General features: G+C 39.2%; 1 protein-coding gene across 1 annotated transcript in view; it reads right to left on the reverse strand.

The window, feature by feature from the left end:
* TNR (tenascin R) overlaps nucleotides 1–18,818 on the reverse strand; it is a gene marked incomplete at its 3' end in the record, with an annotated part of 475,297 nt that overhangs the window by 208,932 nt on the left and 247,547 nt on the right. The window contains exon 2 of the mRNA XM_081945981.1: nucleotides 4,714–4,820. The remainder of the gene's footprint in view (nucleotides 1–4,713; nucleotides 4,821–18,818) is intronic.

Below are 18,818 nucleotides of genomic sequence, written 5' to 3' on the forward strand. Positions count from 1 at the left end.
AATATTGGACCAAGTTATATCAACATCTTTCATGAATCATTCCTATTGTGGCTTTGTGCTAGCAGAGTTCTAACACACCCTGCTAAAGAATAATCATCACACATAAATCCTTGTGTGTCTAATTACACTTGGCCAATAAAGAATTCTATTCTATTCTATTCTATTCTATTCTATTCTATTCTATTCTATTCTATTCATCGTTTGGTCTTTTAAAATTTAGGAATGGATTAATCTGTCCATGTTGATTTCTTATTTTTCCAGATTTAAACTCACTTTAACCAATGTGCACATCAGATTGAGGATTTTTTTAATTTTTCACATGAAAAACCATATACATTTTCTTGCATTTTATTAACATAAAACTTTAGTTAATTCAGCTTTATTTAATATGTATTTCAGGAAGTATTCTGTAATAATATGCACTGTTCTTTGTACATTATCAGCTTTTCTTACCTGTGGCTTCCTATATATTAGGCTGTTAGTCCTATAATTCTAAACTAGCTGGCCCTTCAGTCTTCTCAATTGGGAATTCTAGCAGTCAAACACTAACCTTGGTGCTAGGGAAAAGAGATGATTTTACTGCAGTTTATATTTGTAATAGAAAACTGCATAGAAATGCAAATTTTGACTGAAAAAACACTTATCAAATAGGCCAGGGGAGTGGGAGCTATGAGTCAGTTTTGTCTCCTAGTAACACCTTGGATGGTCCCTGCACTTTTCTTGATAAGAATTTCAGAAATGCCTTCTTTCTAGGGCTGAGAGACGTTAACCTGGTCCAAGGTCACCCAGCCATCTTTCATGCTAAAATAGAACTGGAACTCATGATCTATTGGTTTCTAGCCCATCTAACTACTACACCAAACTGGTTCTCCCTGTACTGTTTTGGATATGTCAGAAGCTATTAGGTAGCTTCTGACCTGGACACATTTCCCCATTCCTGCTTAAATTTACCATGCATGAGGGAGAAAAGAGATTGACTGCTTAGGCATTGATAGATCTACTTCCCACTGCTAGTTCTCAGTTTGACTCTTAACTGTTAAAAAGAAATGGTTACTGCCCACTACATTAATACTACACAACTCCATAAATCTGTATTGATTTGTGTGTGTGTATTCCTTTCCTTTCCACATGTTTCAATAGTTATGACAGCAAACTCTAATTGGTAAGAAAAGCAGGAGCTGCCATGAGCCTTGTGTACTGAAGGTTTTAATAAATGCAACAACAGGCTAGAAAGGAACAAAGGAAGGGATCGGTTTTTCCCATCACTTTCACTTCATACATACCTTATTTATTCATTTATTATGAAATGTAACTGCATGTAGTCATTGCTTACTGTACACTCATCCAGCAACCATTTAATGTTATGATGGTGCAAAACAAGAGGTAAAGGGGTAAATTATTGCCATTTGAAACTTTCGCTGCTGGATTCCAACAAGCCAGCTCAATGGCAAAGTCGCAAATGATAATCATCTGATCACAGGACACTGACTTCATCGATTCAACCAACAAAAGCAGCTGTGGCTCCTGGAACTGCCACTGTGTGCAGTCCTGTGACATTGCACCTTATGACTGCTTTGCTTAAATTTTTTAAAAAGAAAATTAATCTGCTTCTTAAAATATGTACAGCTCAAGGAGACAAACATACCAATACTTCCTCCTATTTTCCTCATAACACAACAAACTGAATCTAAGCAAATAGTGGTAAAATAAAATAATATATACAAAAGTACATCAATTAATTAAAAGTGGCAATGGTGCCATTGATTCCACAGTCACCTTCTAAAAATTACAAACAGTCCGCATTTAATGACTGACTGTGACAGCAATCATTCACAGAATAACAGTGATAAAAAGTAACTTTGCAACCAATGCTTTTGTTTACAATCTTTATTCTCTCTCTCTCTCTTTCTCTCTCTCTCTCTCTCTCTCTCACACACACACACACACACACACACACACACACACACCTTTATAATCACTTAGTACACATTGTTAACCCATTTTTCCTCCCACCTCCACAGAGTGGAAAGATTGCCTAAACAAGGTATCTCTTTCTGAACTGCTTTTTGCTCTGTCTCAGCACCTGATCCTCTGTTGTGGGTATTTCAGTCTTTCCATTTTTGTGCATATGATAGTCTCTCAGCAGTGATCATATATAGTACAACAATCATCTCCTGTGGCTCTTTTCTGATTGATTGTCATGCTCATTTGATTTTTCACTTAGTGACTGCTTCACTTAATAATTGAGTTGCCAATTCCAATTGTGGTTGCTAAAAGAGGACTGACTGCATTGTATTGTTCTTTTCACTTCTAATCCTTGGTTTCTATCATACCACGATATTGTTTAATCATGATAATGACAAACTCCACTTCAGCATGAAGTGCTTTGTGATGACTCAAGCAATTTGCCAATTACACCTGGGCCTGTTCTTCTATAGAGTTAGTAATGCAAAAAGTGGCTGGAGCAAAAGACTGCTGGTTTCTGAATAATGTTTAAAAAGCACAGAATGGTCATTTTGTTAAAAAAAAAAGTGCTGCAGTTGTAAGGTGCAACATCATGTGACTGCCTCAATTTATGATGACAATTCTGACATCCCTGTTGCCATTGTTAGGTGATTCTTGTGTGGTTGCAGTGCCCCGTGGTCACATGATTGCCATTTGCTACCTCCTGCCATCCCTGTTGACTTTGTCTGTTGGAAGCTGACAGTGAAGGTCACAAACAGGAATGACTTGATGAGGAACGCTGCAACACTCTAATTACCAGCCAGTGAACCTTCTTTATAGCAGTGTCTGCCTTCTGGAATAAGCTTACACACACACACACACACACACACACACACACACCACACCAGATCCTGATGCTCCCCCACTCTGCTGCTGTTTACAAAACCTGACTCTTCCCTCAGGCTTTTGGGGAGGGAGAGGGAAACACATCCCCATCTTTTATCTTTTATGTTTTATTGATACTTATCGTCATAATTTTGCTTTATTGTTGTGAGCCTCTAGAGCCATTGAGAGTCATGCAATGTACAAATTTAACAAGTTATTAAATTAATTGTTATTATCCAACAGCATTCTGGTTATCTCTTTTTCTTACTCTCTTGTGGGTGTCTCCTACAAATCATTTATGGGATGTAATACACGATGCCAGCCAGGGTTAAAGTATTACATGGAGCCTTTCACCCACAACATGCTTTTGTCTAAAACAAATGTCCCCTGTAGTTGATTAATAGGGTCAGCACCATATTGTGCTATATATTGAATCATAACATACCCAATTGTGCAGATGGTTTTGGTTTCCTATGGGCTCTCTAACAATACCTCTTTGTGTAGTAAACAAAAGTTTTTCTGGAGTGCAGTGGGCTGGGAGGGTGTTAAAAAGACTTCAGCATGCTGCCAAAAGAACTAGTTCTTTTAAAAGTTTTGTGCAGTCACCGCCGTTGATCATATCCACAGGGTGCCTCTCAAGGGAGAAAGAGATGTATAGAGCTCATGGAAAGCTCTGAAATTAAAGGGGAGCTCCAGTTTGTTTCTCTTTCCACCAAATCAAGACTAATGGCAAGAACCGTATGGATAAGGTTATGTTTTATGCTAGACATTTGAAGCTGTGAAAACACTGAGTTAGGTTAGTAAATAAATCAAGGTATTGATAAAGGAGAATATTTGTAGCTCAGGGTTGACAGGAGAGGTCCTTGGTGCTCTCTGAGCTTGCTTGTTTTCTTGCAGACATTTCATGACCCAAACTAGGTAACATCATCATCACTAGCACTGATAATGTTACCCAGTTTGGGTTAATGAAACATCTGCAAGAAAACAAGCAAGCTCAGGAAGCACCAAGGACCCCTCAATTCAAAGTATGATTTGTGTGAGCTCATCAGTGGTCAGGTAATGGAGGAATATAGCAGCACCCTCAACATGAGCAAGCATAGCAATAAACTTTTATTCCCAGTCATGAAATAACCAGCACTCTTAAGTCCCTTACTTGAAAACAATGTGATCAACGATTACTTCCTTGCATTCATGTAATTGTGAGGCCCTCCATGCAGTCTAGCAAAATCTGGCACCCATATAATTAGCTGCTGTATGCATATTAGTGTCTTTGGGCTTGCTATTTAGTCACTTTCCCTTCCACTGACAAGGTCTATCATCTGAAAACAATTCATCAGATGTGGTAACGCCTGAAGCCGGGATCTGAAGCATAGTCAGATCTGCTTAGTGCATTGTGTGGGTCCTGAGTCTTGCAAGGCTTTGGTTAAATGGAGTTCAAAGATGGTAGATTCTTGGGCTTTCCAATACCTCAGAATAAACTAACAGAACAGGAACAATAACATTGCTATTAAATGTAGAGGTAGAATCAGAGGTGGGTTCCTACCGGTTTGGATTGGTTCAGCCGAACCGGTAGTGCCAGAACCAGCAGCGACCCAGGCCTACCACGCCTCTGAACTGGTTCCCCAGTTGGCTTGGCATGTTTTCCCCCCTTTTTTAAATGTTCTGCACATGCGCAGACCTATATTTGGGCAACTGTGCATGCATGCACAAAATTGCGCATGCACCAAACCGGCATTAATGCCGGCAGCAAACAACCCCCGAAAGAATAGTTGTGCAGAGTAGAGTTCTCTTTTTAGTTTATCAAACTTCTTACCAAATCAAACCAGCAAAGCACTACAGTACATGCTGAAGGACAATGAAGAAAAAATAAAGGTAGTCCAGTACCTGCTACGTGCTACAACAGGCTATTTGAAGTTCCCAGTACACGATACGCTTCTTGATTCAGTTCTTCAAAGCAACTGACCTCTATCAAGCCAACACTTCTGAACCACCTAGAGAGAGCAAAAGAGACATGTAACAGATTACATCTTCTCATTCAAAGAGAGCAACAGTATTTGGGGAGAAAGGAGCTATTTTTTTTCTCCTTAACTTATTAGAATAGCTTCCAGACTGCCTGCTTTTAGGATTATATTTTCTTTCCTTTTATTCAATTCTTACAAGAAAAGCAGAAATTACATCTGGTTTCTGAATTACTTCAACTGATATTTGTCTCCAATGAGAATATTCAATCCAGTAGTTCAGGAGAAAGGATTCAGCACTTTCTAATTGGAAATTATTACCTATTAAGCCAAGAAAATATGAAATATGAGATAGGTCTTGTATTTCCTTCTAAAGTCAGTTTATACTTTAGAAACACACATTTACTCAGTCCACAGTCATTGCAGAATATCCAAAGCTGCCTAAACCTGAGCACCAAAGCAGTAGAGATTCAATTTAAACATTGTCAATCCAATAATGATAGGCCCAAGTAAATCATATTGCTCCCAATTGTATAAATCAGTGATGGCGAACCTATGGCACGCGTGCCACAGGTGGCCCGCAGAGCCATTTGTCAGGGCACGCAAGGCACTGCCTTGTCAGCTGGCCAGCATGCATGCATGCGCTGGCCAGCTGAGTTCACCCTTTTTTAAAGCCATTTTTCGCCCTCCCCAGGCTCCAGAGGCTTTATAGGAGCCTTGGGAGGGCAAAAAGAGGCCCTCCGGAGGCTTCATGAGCTTCCCTGATGCCTTCAGAGCACTCAAAACAACCCTCCGAGCAAACCGGAAGTCACTTCCTGTTTGCTTAGAGGATTGTTTTGAGTGCTCTGAAGGCTTCAGGAGCCTTCGGAATGCTTAAAATGAAGATTTATACTTTGCCATTGCTGGTATAAATCTTCCATATTGTGCATATGTACAAACGTTCAGCTTAAATATAGGAGAAGCTGAGAAATTTCCCTTTCCAGGAGAATGACTTTTCTTCTGCTTTATTGACAAGAAGTGGGCCTATGGTCAAATAGGATTTTTAAGGTTTCATAAGAATCTTGACATGGGGCAAATGCAGAGTGCCTGTGGTCAATTTCTGGCAATGTAGAAGATGGGCTTGAAGTGGCTGGTAGAAGTTTTATGTTGTTTTGGAGGAAGAGAAAGTAGCACAAAATAAATTGTCTAATATTCCAAAGGTGCTTTTTCAAGAGGCAACTGGACTCTCTTTCTTTTTCCTTGAAGACATTGTGCTTCTTATCCAAGAAGCATCTTCAGTTCTGACTGAATGGTGGGGAGTGGAAGAATTTATATTCCTTGCAGTCATCTGGTCATTAGCAATCCTTCCATTCCCCACCATTCATCAAAAACTAAAGAAGCTTCTTAGATGAGAAGCAAAACATCTTCAAGCAAAAACAAATGAAGTCCAGTTGCCTCTTGAATAAGCACCTTTGAAATAACCATGACCTGGATGACTGAGAATTTCCATAGACAAATTGTCTAATAATTTGTGGTAAAAAAGACCCAAAATTTGAATCATAATTTTGGGTGTAAGATTTCAGAAATGATTTTATAATGCTTTAATCATTCAATGCATTATTTGACTGGCTTTGTACTTTATGGTAATCCAAATAAGCCTCAGTTCACACCTTTTACACAGGTTGCATTATTTCTCTTTATTTTATTTAGATGGAAATTTTAAAATACTGCAAAACAATTCATCCCAACTGTAAATGTGTGATGATTCTTATTCCCGTCAGACTTTGGTTGGAATAGCTTCTGTTTTAGAACTTATTGCACTTTCCTTCTTGATTCAGTTGCTTATATGTAACCTTAATAACTAAATTCCAGAATTTGCAAACCTTAACTTTGATAAAACTTGTGCTAAAAGTGCTGGCTTGAAGATTCTCAGTATCTGGATGGAAATAAACAGGCTCAAATCCAACCTGATTGTGTGGCTGTTATCTCCCTGATCCTCCCTCGCTCGCGCGCTCGCTCGCCGGGCTGCCTCACCACCACTCTGGCTACCTCCGTCCATCTGCGCCCGGCAGCTGCAGCGACATCATCAAGATGAAGAGCGAGAGGAGGAATTCTGGGAGTTGAAGTCCAAAAGTCTTAAAGCTGTCAAGTTTGAACACCCCTGGGTTTTTTTTCTAAAGGGTTAGGGGAGCAAGGGTCTTGTAACGTGACAGCTTTAAGACTTGCGTGCTTCAAATGCCAGAGTTTCTGAGCCAACATTTTGGTTGCTAAGCAAGAGTATGGTTTAGTGAGTTTCACCACATTTTACAAGTTGGCCATGCCCACCCAGTCACATGACTGCCATGTCACTCCCACTCGGTCACATGGCTGGCAAGCCACTCCCACCCAGTCACATGGCCAGCAAGCCACTCCTACAAAGCAGGCCACACCTACAGAAGAGGTTCTAAAAAATTTGAAACCCACCCCTGGTTCAGGGCTATACTTAAAAACCATACATAGTTTGGAGCATGGGTTTCTAAGGCATTAAATGAATGTAACTGTCAAGTCATGAAGCATTCCTGACCTGATTTAATTAGGGCATTGGTTGGAACCCTGACAGTGAGCTCCCAATCTCAGTCCAAGAGCACTACTAAATGTTACAGGAGGGGGCCTCTCAGCAGATGCCTGTAGGACTTCCCATCCTATGGAATGACCTGCTTTCTGAGGTTGCAAAGATCTGGCTGTTTTGGAAGGCTTTTGGGAATTGAGGCTGGATTAGTTTTACTATATTGTTGTGTGCCATCCAGAATCTTACCCAGAGTTGCCTTGGGTGTAATGAATGGCTATACAAATTTTATTAATAAATATTGTATCATATTTTCTATCATATTATTTATAATTTTATGTAGAATTTATTAGAGTTGCTCTACTCCAGAAGACAATGATTACTCCTACTCCTACTCCTATTATCTTTTGGTTAATCTTTGGTGAGATTCATAACCTTAGGGGCTGGTTGGTAGCTCAACAGCTTGAGTCCTAACCAAGGACCTAGGAACTGTTAAGGTAACATCGGAGGATATAAGCTGTTCCAAGGAGGGTGGTTTTTTTGTAGAATCAGAATGTTCAAGTCCGATGCATTTAGAATTTCCAAATAGCGAGGTAGCCCTTTAGGTATTGCTCCAAGGGCTCCAATTACAATTGGGACTATTATTATTGTTGTTGTTATTGTTATGTGGTTAATCTTTGGTGAGATTCACAGCCTTTGGGGCCTAACAGCTCGAGTCTTAACCAAGGACCTAGGAACTGTTAAGGTAACATCGGAGGATATAAGTTGTTTAAAGTAGGGTAGTTTTTTATAGAGTCAGAATGTTCAAGTCAGGTAAATTTAGAATTTCCAAATAGCAAGGTAGCTATTTAGGTATTGCTCTAAGGGCTCCAATTACTATTGGGACAACACATGATTTCTTTTTCCACAGTCACTCATCCTCAATTTGCAAGTCCCGGTATTTTGTGATTTTTTCTTGCTGTTTATCTTCAATTTGTGCATCACCAGGTATTGCAATGTCAATGAACCGTAATTTTTTCTTTTCAATTATTGTTATGTCAGGTGTGTTGTAGGCCAAGTACCTGTCAGTCTGGATTCTGAAGTCCCACAAGATCTTGTCTTTCTCATTCTCTAAAACCTTCTCAACCTGATGGTCCCAGTGGTTTTTGCTGTACTCAAATCCAAACTTTTGGCACAATTTCAGGGGAATAATCTTAGCAACGCGGTCATGGCGTTGTAGGTAATCAGTTTGTGAAATTTTGCTGCACTCGCTGATCAAGTGATCAAGAAACTCAGCCAACTGAACATTCAAAAATGCATCACAAATACCACTGACTGGTGCTAATGGTTGATACGGTTTGCTGCCAGCATCCCAGCTATCAACCAAGTACCTTCTTAAAATATAAGCTGTTCCGAGTAGTGCAATGTTTTGCAGGTCTGCTGGTGTTATTGCAGGAAGCTGCAATTTTTGATGTATCTTGTAAAATTCTTGGACATGGTGCCAAGTGCCCGATGACAATGGGTTGTTGTTGTTGTTGTTGTTGTTGTTGTTGTTGTTATTATTATTATTATTATTATTGTTGTTGTTGTTGTTATATTTTTCTCATATGCTTATGAGCTACCTGAGTGTGACTGGACTCAGGGAATAATAAATTAATAAATTAATTCATTAATCAATAAATACATGAAAAAATGTAAATGTGAACAATGTCTACACAAATTGGCCAATCAATTCATAGTTCATGCCTATGTGCTGCATCCACTCAGCCACTTTCTTGGTCTGTAGCAGATTTCTGTGCAGGCTTACGCAGAAAAGACTTCTGTTGAAACAAAGTAGATCTTGACAACTTTGAAGTACTGCAATTTTCTTCATTCTAGGGACTACATAGGCCTAATCAAGACAGAGTCAGAATTGAGATGGAAGTGTCTAGTTTGATGAATTAGAAGCTTCTTAAGCCTAGCAGAACATAAGTTGCTTCTCCTTGAAAACAGTCTTTCCTCAAGCTTTGGTAATTCTAAGATTATTCTGTCTTTTTCATACAATGGACAGCCAGGTTTTTCCTATATTGTTGTATTATATTTATACACATCCTCTCCCATCAATGGATCTTTTCTTGATTGCAGGCTGCATGTCAGAAGGAGTGAACTGAATGCTTTGGTTCCTGGCTTTTATAAGAGCATCCTAGCTCTTGTAAAAGCCAATCCTATTTGATATCACATTTCTGTACAAGTCCAAAATAGAAAGGAGCCTGTTACTCCTCTAATAAGATAATTGCTTTACATTCAGGTCCCAGGGGGATTGGTGAACACTGAAGGATGAAACCATACAATGATCTTGCAAGGGAAGCAAATGTTATTAGCCGCATTTTTACACATGGGAATGTGAAAGCCTGAGAAAGGAAAACAAGTTGGTTTAACTGAGGGAAGGGGCCAATCCACCATGGCAATATCGAAGATGTGAAGATTATTTTTCTGGTGTAAATAATGGAGTGCCATCTACCTCAGTTACTCCTGTTTTCCATTGTCGTTCTTTAAATCCTGCTACCTGTCTCCAATACCCTAAATTGAATCTGACAAATTTTGTAGAACAATGGAGAATTACTGCAGTACAAGTTCAGTCCCAGTTGAGTGAACATCAGATTTTTCCAAGGCCACCACAAGAGTTTACCCTTTGTTTGGGATGAGTACAGAGAGGAGAAAAGGAGAGATTATTGCTTTAAAATAGCAGCTGTGCTAATGGTCATGGCTGTTAATGATTCCAGATTTGGGAAGTTAACAGCTGCTACTGAAATATATTGAAAAGAATGACAAGTGAAACAGTGATGCAACACGCAGAAGCGTGTTTGGTTTCAAACACCCATCAAATGTCCACTTCAAAAAACAAACAAACAACCCCCCCCCCCAAATGTAGGTTCAGAATATTGAATAGTAATATTAGAATAGAATAATAGAGTTGGAAGGATGAAACCATAGGAGGTCTTCTAATCCAACCCCCTGCCTAGGCAGGAAACCCTATACCATTTCAGACAAATGGCGATCCAACATCTTTTTAAAGACTTCCAGTGTTGGGGCATTCACAACTTCTGGAGGCAAGCTGTTCCACTGATTAATTGTTCTAACTGTCAGGAAATTTCTCCTCAGTTCTAAGTTGCTTCTCTCCTTGATTAGTTTCCAGCCATTGCTTCCTGTTCTACCCTCAGGTGCCTTGGAGAATAGTTTGACTCCCTCTTCCTTGTGGCAACCCCTGAGATACTGGAACACTGCTATCATGTCTCCCCTAGTCCTTCTTTTCATCAAACTAGCCACGCCCAGTTCCTGCAACCATTCTTCATATGTTTTAGCCTCTAGTCCTCTAATCGTCTTTGTTGCTCTTCTGTGCATCTTTTGCCATCTTAAATTGATATTATTAATAGCAAAAATCTGGATTACCACTAGATGGCAGCACATGTTTTCTGTATCTCTTGGCTGCCATCTAGTGACCATCTGGATGTTTTGCATACCAGAACTGATAGTCCTAGAGTAGTCATGGCGAACCTTTTTCTTATGGCGTTCCAAAATTGTGTGCACACATACTATCATGCTATCAGGGCCGCCCCGAGTCCCTTCGGGGAGAGGGGGCGGTCTATAAATTTAATAAATAAATAAATCAGGTGCACACGTATGCCCACACCAATTCAATCCTTACCGCCCACCTGCGCATGCATGAACAACCCCCCACTGCATGCACGCACGACTCCTCCCCAGGCTGCAGAAGCTTTCCTGAAGCCTAGGGAGGGCAAAAATGGCCTCCCTCAGACCCCCAGAGCCCCCTGGCAGCCGGAAACAGCCCCAATGGGCCAACCAGAAGTTCAGAAATGATCTGTTTCTGGCTTCTGGACTGCCGGGGAAGGCCATTTTCGCCCTCTCCAGACTTCAGGAAAGCCTCCGGAGGCTGGGGAGAGCGAAAAACATGTCCAACAGGCCTAACCGGAAGTTCATTCTCGAACTTCTGGTTGGTCCATTGGGCCTGTTTTTCGCCCTCCCCAGGCTCTGGAGGCTTTCCTGAATCCCAGGGAAGGTGAAAATGGCCTCCCCCAGCCCTCTGGAAGGCCAAAAATCAGCTGGCTGGTGTGCACAATCTGACTGCTGGCAAGCCAGCAAATATGTGTCCACGTGCCACCTGTGGCACGCATGTCATAGGTTCACCATCATTGTCCTAAAGAGAGGATTAATGAGAGAGGATCAAGATAGAAAGAAAAGTGTAACTGGCATGACGTTTTTGAAGGCAAGGAAAAGAACTAGAAGAAGATATTAAAAATGCAGATTACAGTGGTATTTTGAGGCTTATATCCCTAGCATTTACTTAGATTTTTCATCCAGGTATTATCTTTTGATTTTCATATTGTTTGTTTTCTCAAGACTTGGGTGTTTTGTGACTGGCTAAATCTATCGGTGTTGTGGAGATGGAGTACCATAACAGTGGAACTAGTGTTTTCTCATATGCTAAATATATCTATTGTTCTCTCATGTTTATTCAATAATAATCCCCACAATGTGAGACTTACTCTTAAGGTTTACTTCTAATGGCCTTTCTCTGCTTGACCAAACTACAGCATAATCATGCTAGGGCAATATCCCTTTTCTAGTTGTGCTCCATGTTGCTGCTTTCACGTTCCCTGCCTTTGAGCAAAACAGCCATCCTTGGTACCTCTGTCATCCTTAGAGGTACCAATATTAAAACAGTATTTTGCAGTATATACAACTATTAACTTTTGTCATTCATTTCATTGGAAAGAATTCAGGTGACCGCAATACCTTCAAACAGGAAATAGAGATAACATAGGGCTCCTTGTTAGGAATGTAAGCTAACAGTTGGGTTAGCAATATATAAACCAGGATGGTGGTACTGTAGCTTTAATTACTGCTGTAATGTGATTGGGTTGCTGTTACCTCAAGCAGCCATAAGAGGGAGCCAGAATGACTGTTAGCTCTCTGTTTGTTAGACGCTGATCGGATACTGTATCATGAGTTACTGAATCTTGCTACTGTTAGCTACTTTGTGTGTTAAGCTGTGAATATTGATAACTGACTGACTGAACCGTGTTTGACTTGGACTGTAAATTGGACTCTGAATACCTCTATATTTCCACATAGTAAAGTACTATATTTTATACTATTTGGTGTCTCTGTATGCTGGTTTGTGCGTTTTCTTCCATACCACTCTCATTACGCTTATCTGCACACTTGCTCTCCTAACGGGGAGCTTACTTACTTAACACTCCTCAAAGAAAATGCAATGGACTGTAAGAATATCCTTGGGAGACACGAGGAAGAGCTGCAGCCTAAGCAATGATCTGATATGAGAAATCTGAGTCCAAAGGATAGATGGAGGTGAGAAATCATGTCAGATGGGAACCCCCCGAGTTCTCAAGAAAGTAAAAGTGGTGTTGGTGGGGGAAGCCTTTGAGACTTGCAAGACTGATGTCATTCTTTTGAGCTGGTCCAGACAGGAAAGCAAAACCATGAATACTAATAACACAATCTTGCAATGTTTAAGGCTTCTTCTAATTCTAATGGACTTTGAATGGAATGGATAACAAGGTAGGGTAGGAGATCATCAAAAGCATAGATAAATAATAAAAATCCTCAATAAAAAGCTATTATATTAAAGACATAATGTCTTACCCCAACCTCCAAATGCCCACAGTATTGCTTTGTCCTGTTTTTAAAATACCCGTAAAGATATGAACCGAGGAAGAAGCATTCCTCAAAAGATGCCCACCCAAAATGGCAAGTCCCTTATTTGGTCCATGCCCCATGAAACTCACATGAAAAAGGGCTAAAATGTAGGATTCCATCCTAAATGTGGTGTATTTGAAGTGTGTTGAGGTTATTGTGATCTCTCCATAAATAACTTTTCTAAAGTTTTTTCTGCTAGGAAACTGATTAAAATCTCCTTTCAAGCATGTTTTGAAAGCAGAGATAGTTGGAATGTGACAGAATAAAGTATCTGCTCTCAATAGCAACATACAACATTGTGCAATTGTTCTGTGATTATTTTTATTTCTGATTTCTCTTGTCCAGCCTCTATTCAGCTGCTGCATATTGTTCATCAAAGTGATTAATTTAACCCCCCGAACTATTATGACATCTAATAATTTTGCAGCAGACTTAGCTGGAAACTTTTGATACACATTTTGATGCATTTTGAGGTTATTGGTGCTTGTCTGCTTCTACAAAGAATATTATTATAATCAAGATCATTGGTAACTTCATCATTTGGTACTTAGAGCATGAACCGACACTTTTTTTTCTTACAAGCATCATTTGCTTCTTTGATCTTTTTCTGCTGAATTAATATCTTTGGAATGCTAATATTTAATGAAGATCATTTTGTGTTCAAATACTTTCTTTGCACTTTGACCATTTCTGAGGTAGTAATGGGTAAATTTCCCCACTGATCATGCTGTCATATAAGGTCAAGATAACATAAAAGGAAGTGAATCTCTTCATTTATAATTGAGTTAACTCATTTAATAGCCAAACTGTTGTTGTTGTTGTTTTTAATTTGATAGTAAAATAGCCACATCTGGGCTACAAAAACCTGGAGAGCTAATAGATGATTGAAAAGTGTTAGTTTTCATGCTTACTTTCTAGATTTTTTTCAGCCCAAATCTAGTAGCCCTATACTCAAGACACAGTGAGGTTTGAGTGAATGTTCTCAAAACATCCTGTTCTAAATAAGAACCCAACTTTTGATCATCCAAACATTTTCCTAAATCAGCATTTTGTCGATCATCAATCCCCCTTACTAGACTGCAGTGATGATCTGCTTCTGGTGACAAGATTAAGCCAGCATGGGATGTATCTTTGTTTGCTTCTCTCTAATAGCAGTTACACTGTATAGAAAAATAACACCTAGTCCTATCAGTGACTGAGAAAATTAGTTTTCCTAAGGGCTAGCATAAATTCCCATAGAGAAAATGTATGTCCAGGCTAATGCATGGCCTACTGTGGTGCTAATCTTAATTTTGTTAGGTTTTAAGAGTTTGACCCAAACTTCCCTGGTTATCTTGGAAAAAGTAATTTAAACTACAAATAAGGTGAAAACAACCAAGACATTAAGTCAACCAAGACAGGCAGATTACTTTCTTCTCTTCTACTTAAGATGTACTCTTTCCAGACTTCATCTCTATGATAGCAACTCAACTGGGCTACCTTAACAAACTGATGTCACACTCTGCCCTATTTAATTAATTAAATATGCCCCAGCCTGCCACTCAAAGTATACTTGGCCTTGATTTCAGGAATGGGCATATTTTCCCATTATGGGGGTAATCTTACCCATTTAGGAGTAAATTCCATGGAACTGAAAGAATTGTACTTCTGGTGAAATATTAAAAGGTTATTTACTCTACAAAAAGTGCTAAGTGGGAGAGGCACATATTTTGGCTGAATGTAACAAAGAAAGCCAATGTATAATTTCAAAATGCAGAAAACACTGTAAAACATTGCTAGAAAATAATTGTGAGTAATTGGCCATCCAAAACTCATTAAAGAAAATGAAACTTTTGCTGCAATATTCAGTGATTTTTTGAAGAAAAATAAAATAAAATTACATATGGGTAACTATTAGAAATTCTTCCTGAGATGTTTTCAAGTTGCTTCATAATATGTGAACTCTAAAAAGTCTGATAGAAGAATCTGGATCAAATTTTAATTGTAAATTAGTATGTAAAGTTCATAAATGTGAGAGAGCATAAGAGACAGGAAGGAAGTGAAGAAGGAAAGAAGGAAGGGAGATAAAATGAGTTCTGATACAAATATAATAGGCTACAGCATTAAAAGTATAAAAATGAGAAAATGTGATCTTCACAAAACTTATACAAGTTAATGAAGGACTGGTAGAGTTTGCTTCCTACCATAATATTCTACAGCATTATTAATCTAGTGCTACCCAACTGAATTTGAGAGGTTCACATTTGATTGTTTGCATTAACTTTGCAGGGATGTCTTTTTGACTTGGCCAAAAAACAAACAAAAAACTTTAGTGTTTTTTTACATAAATGGTTTTGTTATATACAGATATCAACAAATCAGAAATGAACCTTTCCAATTTTTTAGGGGTGAAATTTTCTGGTGAGTAATTTAAATAGATTTCATGAAATCAGCAGAATGACTGCCATTATGTGTCTCTGTAAACTTGTGGGGTTACTGGATAGAATCTGCCTGCAGCCTAGTTTGAGACTTGAGGATATTTCTAATTTCAGTCCTTGTCCAATGTTTTTGCCTCACAGTTTCCCAGAGATGTCAACCCTTTGGCAAAAATCCTATCATACAGCTGCTCAAGCTGCTGGCTGTTGCATGGTTCAAAAATCAGTTTTATGAGCCTTGTTTTTCCTTCTTTCTTGCATTAAAAAGCCTCTGGTGTAAAATGGGTACAAGACTGCAAAATGCCACACTGAAAAGGGAAAGCCTCTCAGAGTACCTAAATGCAATCTAATTACATTCATTCTACACTAGCCAGGGGAACACTTTACCATCCAGAATCATATACTTCACTCAGAAAAACAAAACTGAATAAAATAGACAACACTGGTTTCCTAACTCCTAATGTTCTCCTGATTATCGCATCCAACTTGTCCTTCAAGCTAGTCAGGACAATGTTCATGGGATTATTCTCTTTTAGTCCATAACCACTTAGTTGTAGCTTGCCCAACATAACCCGCTGAGTTGCATGGATAAGGATTGTTAAGAAACTTGATCTCCTTGGCCCCATTTGCTAATTAAATTCAGGACAACGGACAATCAAAGTAGGCAAGAGGGGGCAGTAATTTTTCCCATTACTCTATTGTTGAGGTCTCTTATATAGCATTTATAGGTATGAAGAATGATGTTTTTAAGGAATTAAAAGACACAATACAGTTGGTGAGAGCTGACCCCTTTCCTAATTTCCCTTCCCATTTATTGCTGCAGATAATCTCTGCTTGGCCTTAACATAGGGATGAGGTGAGGTGATGCTGAACCATAGATAAATTAGGCAGATGGTGGTTAGTGTCTGTTCCTTTGAACTATGTGCAACTTTTGTAGCAAAAAGGAGACCCCCCAGATATTAAAAAGGTACACACAGAAATACATACACAAAAGATGCAAAAACCACGTCTGGTTTGACTCTTAGATATCATGAGTCTTGAAATTTAGGAATATCTACTGATCACAGTGAGATGGTAGGAGATAAGATCCTCCCATACTTTGAATATATTCCCTGAAAATAATTCTTAGGAACGTCAACCCATCAAGGCTTAGATGGGTGCTGAATGTGTAAATACTTGCATATATTTTCCCATACAACCCCCACATATTTGGGTTTGCAACTAGTTAAAATTGCATGTTTAGGTTTTGCATTCTAACCCCCCCCCCCTTCAACTTCATGTTAGATTTATGAGGAGAGGCAGTGGTTGGAAAAGCTTTTCTGTATGAATTAATTCATTTTTAATCAACTGAGCATAATGATTTGATATAAATGATCTTCCTGAACTGAGGTTAATCAGTTCCGAATGGGCCTTTTCCATAATGTTATTTAGAGGGGCATTTTATAGAAATACTGCTATAGGCCTCATTTAATCATGTGTTTGTTTCACTGTGTACACAGTTTTTAATGGGCTGCTCAGGATTTAATGCAAGGCAGGTTTATTTTTTATTATTTGCAGTGGATTTAGCGCTGACAAAATGCACAGGATTAATAGTGCTGAAGGCAGAAACAATCTGTATCCTTTCCACCCCTTCCTTAACATTCCAAGGCAACACAACCAGGCATTCTTAAACCAGCACTCTCCTGTTTCTATGCTTCTACATTTTTTGTAGATTCTTTGTTCATACCAGTTAAGAAGAAACTAGAGCACAAGAGTGCTGTTAAGTGAAGGATCGATAATCCACAACCTCAGGATGAGATGTGGCTACCACAGCTCCCTTTTATACACCTCCTTGTGAGTGCAGTAGCTGAACATTGGCAGCATGGCTTCATATCGTTTTGAAGAAGGAAATATAAAAACTAGTCTTCACCATGCATGAGGGTCCTAATCCAGACTACATTATTTGCATTTATATTGGAATAAAGTAAACCCAGTTGTATCATATACATTTCATTTCTCACACTCATGTAAATATAACCACAAGTAGACAGCACACATTCATAGAACCTCCAATGTAAAACAAGTCAAAATGCACAATCTGTTTACACAGGCTGGAATGTGAAAAAAATTAAAATAGATTATTTCAAGCATTTCACAAACTCTTCTTGGATTTCTGAAAAAAAGAGTTTTTGATTGTGATGTTATATATTGATAAGGCTCATCGATATCCACAATATTTGCTGAGTTGGCCATATGCTGAGAAGCCAAAATAAACCTGGACTCATATTCTGCTTCCCATTAAACATCTCACATGTCAGCTCTTTTCACACAGCAGTTAAACCATTTAAAAACATTCCTTTTTATATTAAGATTTAGGGAAAGTAAGTTCAGCCACTAGGCCAAGGGTGTCCAACTCAAGGCTTGGTGTCCGGATCCAGCCCGTGGGTGCTTAGATCTGCCCATGGGGCCACCCTGGAAACAACAAAGGAGCAGCCTGCAGTGACCCTATCAGTGAAAATGGAGCTCGGGAGGGCCACAGGTGACCCTATTGAGTTACGTTTTTGCTGGCAGAGGGTTGCAGGAAGCTATTGCACCAGAAACAGAGCTTGGCAGCCTATTTTTGCTGGCAGAGCACTCGGGCCACCACAGGCAACCTCGACACAAGTGACATTGAGCTGACCACACTCACCCTGGCCACACCCATCCTGCCCCCCCCCCAAGTCAAATACAACCCTGGTGCAGCTCTCAATGAAATTGAGTTTGACACCTGTGCACTAGACCATTTCCTAATTTGTTGACTAGCTCTCTAGTGATTGTCCAGTAGTGATAAGAAGAAAAAGATAATAACAAACTAGAGATGTTTAATCAGCAAAGCTGTTTTCTAACAGCCATCGTCTTTGAGATGATTCTGCATATCTTCTGAAACCCAGTATGCTCCTCATTTAATATATTGGAGAAAATAAATAATAATAAATTATAAATTTAATAAATTTAATAATAAAGAAAGAAAATGGAGACAGCATAGTCTTTTCTTCTCTGTCTTTTAATCATGGCCAGGGTCAAACCTAATCATATCAGACCCAAATTGATCCTCACTGTCCCCAAACAACCCTCCCCCCAAATCCTATATAAACCAAAGAATAGAAGCTTCCTCACCAGCTCATAGTACAGCCCAAGGGCAGCTATAACAAGAAACTACAACATAGAGATGCTTTTTTTATTGTTCAGGGCTCCTCTTTCTTCTCATGCAAGCACTCAAAGACCCTTGCAATAAACATGGATCTCCTCTTCATTGTTGTGCTTCTTCTTCAGACTGAATCCATGACAGTAACTAACGTGTCTACCTTAGATTGATCTGTCCTAATTTTATGTGGACTTCAAAAAGCATGATTTCTTTTTTCCCCATTTACCATCTAA

This window comes from Natrix helvetica, assembly GCF_964273705.1.
Source record: "Natrix helvetica genome assembly, chromosome: 3".
Classification (NCBI taxonomy): domain Eukaryota; kingdom Metazoa; phylum Chordata; class Lepidosauria; order Squamata; family Natricidae; genus Natrix; species Natrix helvetica.